The sequence below is a fragment of the Juglans regia genome, chromosome 5 (assembly GCF_001411555.2).
Source record: "Juglans regia cultivar Chandler chromosome 5, Walnut 2.0, whole genome shotgun sequence".
NCBI lineage: Eukaryota > Viridiplantae > Streptophyta > Magnoliopsida > Fagales > Juglandaceae > Juglans > Juglans regia.
In genome coordinates this window covers 9,335,344-9,341,817 of record NC_049905.1, presented here as the reverse complement: position 1 = coordinate 9,341,817, position 6,474 = coordinate 9,335,344, and the positions used below count along the sequence as shown (strand labels likewise).

Genomic DNA, 6,474 nt, shown 5'->3' with positions numbered 1-6,474 from the left:
GATTTTTGTAAACTAGTTATAAGAACGTCGTTATTCTACTAAAATGCCCCCCATATGGATGCAGGCGGATACGTGTAATAAAAGCTGCGTTTCTACAGAGAATGGAATTTATAATCCGACAAATGCATGGAAAAAATCTTCTTCACACACCTGCTGCATGCTTAGGTGCCGAGAATGGCCGCGATTTTATCTGGCCGGAGAACGAGGTTCGCAGGTACTGGCACTCAAAGAATGCTGGTCGATATGCTTTGATTGCTTGAACGTCCTTCTGGAAACCCACCCACAAAGAGAGCTTGGGAATGTGGATTAGAAAATCTCCTCGATCTGCATCCTATAGCACGTAATTTAGATGGCTTCAAAATCCATTCACTTTGGAGTATAGACAAACACTGGACGGGTGTGAATGTGTGTGAAAGCAAGAAAAACAAAATTACACAGGATAACGCAATTTGCATTATTTTGAATTTATATAACGAAGCTGTGACTGTCGGGGAAGGTAAGCTGCCATGGCAGCCACTTCGTTGACGAAAAATGGACGAATAGGATCGATGCAACATACCCTACTCGCTCAGCATTGCAATTGACTGAGCAGTACCACTAGGAAATTGTCAACGCACGAAGGCTTCAAAACTCAAAAGATTGCCGACAACTTCTCTCTCTCTCTAAGCTCTTAGTTCTCTCTCTCTCTCTCTCTCTCTCTCTCTCTATGCTCTTCGTTCTCTCTTTCTCTGATTCTGAGAAGTGACAACCTCTCTATATCCCGTTTGTTAACTCACAAGTTTTGTCTCTTTTCCAGTCCAATCAATCTCAATCCCAAGAAACACCTTCGTTTCCATGGCTACTCCAAACCTTCCATCATCTTTGGAACACCGTTCTGATGATCAGTGGGTTTATGAACTCTTCCTGAGTTTCAGAGGTGAAGACACTCGCAAGAGTTTCGTCGATCACCTCTACTCCGCTTTGGTGAGAGCCGGAATTAAAACCTTCCGAGATGACGACGCGCTTCGAAGAGGGGAAAACATCTCTACCGAAATACTCAATGCGATCCGTGGATCAAGGATTTCCATTGTTGTCTTTTCCCAAGGGTATGCTTCTTCTAAGAGGTGTCTTGAAGAGCTTGCAGAAATTGTGCGTTGCAAGAATACGAAACGTCACACTTTTTTTCCTGTATTTTATCATGTGAGCCCGACAGATGTTCGAAACCAGACTGGAACTTTTGCCGAATCATTTGCGCGGCATGAAGAGCAGTTTCAGGAGGACATGATGAGGGTAAAAAGGTGGAGAGCAGCTCTAACTGAAGCTTCAAACTGTTCCGGCTTGGATCTCGAGAGTGTTTCCAACGGGTATTATACAAAAACAATTTCAAATTATTACGTCATGCTTCACGTTGGGCTTAGTTTGGTCATGCTTGTGCTGTTTGGACGGACACATTATAATCCAAGAATTCTGAAATATTCTCATATATGCATATATATATATATATATATATATAATATATATCTATTTGCGCGCGCGCGTGTCGTGTATGTATGTATGTGAATGTATATATACGTATGTACATACATACATACATACAAACACAGCTAAAAGGAATGTTGAAATGGTGCTTCAAAAGACTTGTTTTTGACACGACAATTTCATGGAGAGACCATTCAACCAAAGAAATATATCTACCCTCCTTTAATGAAATTTATTGTTCTTGATCTTAACAGCAAGCAAACAAAAACAAGAAAGCCCCATCAAGTCCCTAAGATTCTATTTCCTTTAATTCTCTCTTTTCTTTATGTTCACTGTGTAGGACTTGTTTGCTAAATCTCAGATATAGGTGTCGATCTATGTGTCTGTATCTCCAATTGTAAACTTTATATGCTGCAAAATCTTAGCAAGTGTGATGAGTTTGGTGGGTCTGCTATGTGTGCTATATGACAAGAACTTATACAAAAATAAATATAATTTATATTCTCAATAACTTTGATAACTTAATTGCTTAGAATAACTTACTGTCTTATTTTCCATTTGAATTGTAATCTGCAGGTATGAAGCAAAGTTCATCGATATGATCATCAAAGAAATTTCCCATCAATTACACCCTTATCACTTGAATGTGGCCAAACACCCGATAGGATTAGATTCTCGTGTTGTGGAGATGAAAGCCTTATTACATCTGGAAAATAATGATGTTCGCATTGTTAGCATCCATGGGATGAGTGGAATAGGTAAAACATTCATAGCAGAAGCTGTTTATAACCAAGTATGTGATGGATTTGAAGGAAGTAGTTTTCTCCGAGAAATTAAAGAAACTTCAAGACAGTTTAATGGTTTAGTCAATTTACAAAAAACTCTTCTTACTGATATCTCGAAAAACAGAGATTGGCCATTTGAAAATGTTGATACAGGAATCTATTGGATTAAGAAACTCCTTGCTAGAAAAAAAGTTCTTCTTGTTCTTGATGACATGGATCACGTGGATCAACTAGAGGCATTAGCTGGAAACACAAACTGGTTTGGTGCTGGGAGTAGAATCATTGCAACGACGAAAGATAAAGATTTGCTAAAGCAATTAGGAAACTATGAAAAATATAAAGTGGAAGAATTGACTTGCACAGACTCTCTTGAACTTTTTAGCTGGCATGCCTTCAAGATGCCCCATCCAATGGAAGATTACCATGAGCTGTCCATTAGTGTAGTAAAGTATACTGGAGGGCATCCATTAGCTCTTAAAGTTTTGGGTTCTTTTCTCGTGGGAAAAAGCATTATCGAATGGAAAAGCACAGTGGAAAAATTACAAAAAATGCCTGACCATGATATTCAAAAAGTACTTCAAGTAAGCATTGATTCATAAGATGAGGAAACAATGGACATATTCCTTGATATTGCATGCTTCTTTATAGGGATAGATAGAGAATATGTTGCCAAAATTCTCCATAGTTGTGGTTTTTCTCTGGATATTCGTATTAATAATCTTGTTCGCAGGTCTGTTGTAATAATAGATCTCCATGGTAAGCTGAGGATGCACGATTTGATTCAAGATATAGGAAGGGAGATTGTTCGCAAAAGTTCACGTAAATATCCAGGAAGACATAGTAGGTTGTGGTTTTACGAGGACGCGTTAAATGTACTACACAGTGAACATATGGTAAGATATATATAAATGATCTCTTGGCTTGCATGAGAGTTCTATCTTGTTAGCTTTCCTGCATCATTGTGTGAAGATATTTTAACTATATGTCATTTGATCCAAAACTTCTCTAGAGTTAGTTGAAAGCTCAACTTACAATATTAAAAATTATTCAATCTCGGTTTAAACATTGCTATTCATATCTAAATCTCTCAAGTGTTTGACTTTTAAGTTATGAACAGAATATCTAGGCCTACTCCAGTTCAAGTATGTTCTAGCCTTAGAAAGAGGAGGAATATGTTGCTAATCTAACTTCATATTTTGCTAGGCATCTGAAGTAATGAAGAGTCTCATGCTAAATCCACCCTCACTTGCGGACTTACATCTGAAAACCGATGCATTTGCAAAGATGAAGAATTTGAGGTTGCTCTAGATCAAAAATGTGCGTCTCATAGGACGCTTTGAGCTTCTTTCCAAAGAGCTAAGATGGCTTTGTTGGCATAATTGCCCAATGAAAATTCTACCGCAAAACCTTTATCTAGAGAACCTTGTTGTGCTTGACTTGCAGCATAGTAATTTTAAAGAAGTCTGGAAGGAGAATAGGGTAACGAATTTTACTATACCTTATATTCCTCTTTTGATGTTAGTAATTGGAAATCTTTTTGTTCACACACACCAATAGTCTTGGCTAAACCAAAAATCTCAGTTGTTATATACATAATCCAAGTATTCAACAAGTTGAAAGTCCTAATCTCAGCTATTCCAAGAATCTCTGCAAATCACCATGATTCTCGCAAGTCCCACATCTAGAGATACTAGTTCTAGAAGGTTGCATAAATTTGATTGAGCTTCATGACTCTGTAAGATATCTTGAAGGGCTTGTTTTGTTGAATTTAAAAGGATGCAAGAACCTTAGGAATCTACCAAAAAGAATTTCTAAATTAGAATCTCTTAAAACTCTTAACTTGTCTGGCTGCTTATAGCTTGAAAAGTTACTAAAGAATTTGGGGAATATGATTGCTTTGAAAGAGCTGTTTATAGGAGGAACTGCCATTAAGCAACTCCCATCGTCCTTGATTTTTTTGATGAATTGGAAAGGCTTATCCTTATCTGAATGCAAAGAAAAATTCTCAAGATCTTGGCTATCACGTTTCTCATCACGGTTATCACCAAGAAGTTTGAATCCCAGAACTTTGCTACGAGCTTATGTTTTTGGATTTGACACTCTGGGAAACTAGCTCTTAGGGACTATAATTTGTCAGTAGATAAGATTCCCCTTGATCTTGGGGGATTCTCTTCCCTCCAAGGCTTTGATTTATCATAAAACACTTTCTGTATCCTACCAGATAGCATCAGTGGCCTTTCTAAATTACAATCTCTCCACTTACAACAGAACAAGTCTCTTTACTCGATTTTGGGACTCCCTGCAAAAATAGAGACATTATCTGCATGGGGCTGCTCATCATTGAAAACACTTTCATTTTCCTCGAGTTCTGAGTTAGCTATACTTTACCTTGGTGATTGCTGCAGCCTGGTTGATATTCAAGGCCCAAACTTGGAATCTAACATACAAGTTGATTTGGTTGGGTGTGACAATCTGTCATCTGATTTGTTTTGTGTAGTGTAATATAATTAAGATTCTATTAGGCGTGCCATTTTAAAAAATAAATGAAGATTAACTTTTGTATTCATTGTAAATCATCTTGCCTATTCATTTACTTCACAACATGTATTCAAAGTTGGCCATCGATGATCTGTAATGGAAACTGGCTTAGGTTCTAGGGCACTTTTTCCTTAAGTCGCAAAATGGAACAAGTCTTTCTAAAATAGATATTTTATGATTGGCAAGAAGTAGAAGATAGAAGAATAAATTTTAGCAATTACATAGAGATTCTAATATTTAAGGAAAAATGATTTGTACAAGCCCCAAATAGATAAGCTACATGCTAGCCATTGTAAAAAAGTAGACTCTACCTTAAAAAAAGTGTAAAAACAAATTATTCTTTATTAGTGGGACCCACTTTTTTACAAAAAAATTGTATAGAGCTTGTCTATTTGGGACTTATATCTAGTATTACTCAATATTTAAGTGGCTCGATTTAAACAGTCCACGTCTAATATAAATAGTCCACGTCTACGATGGAGACACAAAAATCTACTAACCTTATGTTCAATGCACCTAAATCAATCACACTTTAACACCAAAATTCTCTCTAGCCCTATTTGAATATAAGAAGTATTTTATCTCATCTCATCTCATCTCATTTCATCATTACAACTTTTTCAAATTTCCAAACAAAAATATAATAAACATGGGAAATTATCCAAACTAATAATAAACAATATTTTATTCAACTTTCAACTTTCATTTCAACTCACTATCCAAACCGCGCTTAAGTATTTGTATTAGTTTCTGAGAAATTTGGCTTACATGTTGTATTATGGGAGCCTTCTGTATTATTTATGACAGAATTTGGATGGTAATCAAGTTAAGGAAGAATTTGTGTGAACAATACTTTTCTATGCTACCTATTAAATAGATAAAGTTGAGATTAAAACAAAATCTGCCTGTTATTTATAGTTCCCTTGCATTTCTGAGCGGAGTTTTCGTTGGTGTTTGTTGTTAGAAAAGATCGACGTGATTATATTTAATCGGACGATGATAAATGTCAGTTTTAAAGCGTAATCGTCTTCCCTTCATTTTTACCCTCGTTGAATTGCACTAAATTATTTCAATTTCAATACGTTTGTAAATAAAACCCATGAATGTTGGTAGAATCACATATATATTTTGTTAATAAGTAAACGATAGTATTAATGATGATAAGCATAGCCCAAGTACATAAGATGGTATACAAGAGATAAGACCTATCTTGGTCGTAACAATAGAAATAAGTATGTCATGAAAATCAAAGTCATTAAAGTCTACAGCTATGACCCATAGGAATAGAGCTCTAAAAAATAAAGATCTAAATTCCGCTAATGAACACTCATTGTCTTCAAACGTCTAGTCGTTTCGCTCCCGCCACAGGCACCACATAATACAAATAGGCATTATCTTCCACACAACTTTGATTTATGGAATACCTCCTGAAGGTGTCTAGCTGGCCAAAAACTTAACCACTATGGTAGGCATTGCCCAAGCTAATTCTACTCGGCCAAACACTCCATTCCACAGTACTCTAGCAATCTCAAAATGTAGTAAGAGGAGATTGACTATCTCGTCGGATTTGTTATATATGTAGCACCAATCTAGTATAATCACCATTCACTTCCTCAAGTTATCTGTTGTCAAAATCTTACCCAGGGACACTGTCCAAGTAAAAAATGCCGCCTTGGAAGGTGCCTTATTTTGC

General features: G+C 36.4%; 1 pseudogene; it reads left to right on the top strand.

Annotated features, from left to right (window-relative positions):
* Positions 1 to 834: 834 nt before the first annotated feature.
* LOC118343736 lies at positions 835 to 4,356 on the top strand (annotated as a pseudogene).
* The last annotated feature ends 2,118 nt before the right edge of the window (positions 4,357 to 6,474 follow it).